Here is a 1,126-nt window from a genome sequence, read left to right on the forward strand (position 1 = left end):
ACAGAGAAAGAGGTGGAGGTGATCAGAGGAAAGCCCCGCTGTCCCGGCATTTTTATACCAAGGTACGAGCTAGGGGCTCACACCCCTTCGCCGGCCAGCTATCCTGGCCCTGTTGCACAGCCTTATTTAGTGAAGAGTGGCAAAAAATAGCCTCCCAAGTGGCACTGGGAGTGTTTGGGGGTCGGGTGGGGGTGTCAAAGTGGGAGTGTCCGGGCGGGGAAGACTTGAGGTGAGAAAGAGTGTCAGTCAATGGAGCTGCTGCTGCTGCTGCTGTTGTTGATGCTCACCGTTTCAGTCCATTCATCTTTGAGCAAGCTCGTCTCCTTTAGTCACTATCTGGACAACTTGTCTGGGCCTGATGGCACTCCCCTCCAAAAGGAAAAGCACCAAAATGAAGTTACGCCCATTTTTACGCGAAGCACCCAGGCCCTTGACGACCAAAATAGAGCCGATGTCGTATTTTGTAATTTGACCCTGGACATCAGGGTTCGGTTGATGCTACACTGGCTTGTAAAAAGGGACAAAAACATCTCTGCCCTGCTGTCCTCACATGGTCTTCTCCTATGTTTGTCAGTCGTTGAACGTACATTCTGTAATTTTACGCCAGATGTATTCCTTCGCCTTCTTTTCTCCTGACCATGTCTTTAATGCTTAACAAACACACATCTAAATTAATAGTACTAGTCACTACTAGTAATAGTCACTTTCGTATATAAATAATTATAATAATAAGAAATATAAGAAATAATAAGAATAAATAATGTTGTATCTAATATAGAATGCATGCTAACATATTAATTATTATCCATCCATCCATCCATTTTCCGAACCGCTTGATCCTCACTAGGGTCGCGGGGGGTGCTGGAGCCCATCCCAGCCGTCTCCGGGCAGTAGGCGGGGGACACCCTGAATCAGTTGCCAGCCAATCGCAGGGCACACAGAGACGAACAACCATCCACGCCCACACTCACACCTAGGGACAATTTAGAGCGTCCAATCAGCCTGACATGCATGTCTTTGGAATGTGGGAGGAAACCGTAGCACCCGGAGAAAACCCACGCAGGCCCGGGGAGAACATGCAAACTCCACACAGGGAGGCCGGAGCTGGAATCGAACCCGGTACCTC

The sequence above is a fragment of the Hippocampus guttulatus genome, chromosome 1 (assembly GCF_054856545.1).
Source record: "Hippocampus guttulatus isolate MCC_2025c chromosome 1, RoL_Hgut_1.0, whole genome shotgun sequence".
NCBI classification, from domain to species: Eukaryota; Metazoa; Chordata; class Actinopteri; order Syngnathiformes; family Syngnathidae; genus Hippocampus; species Hippocampus guttulatus.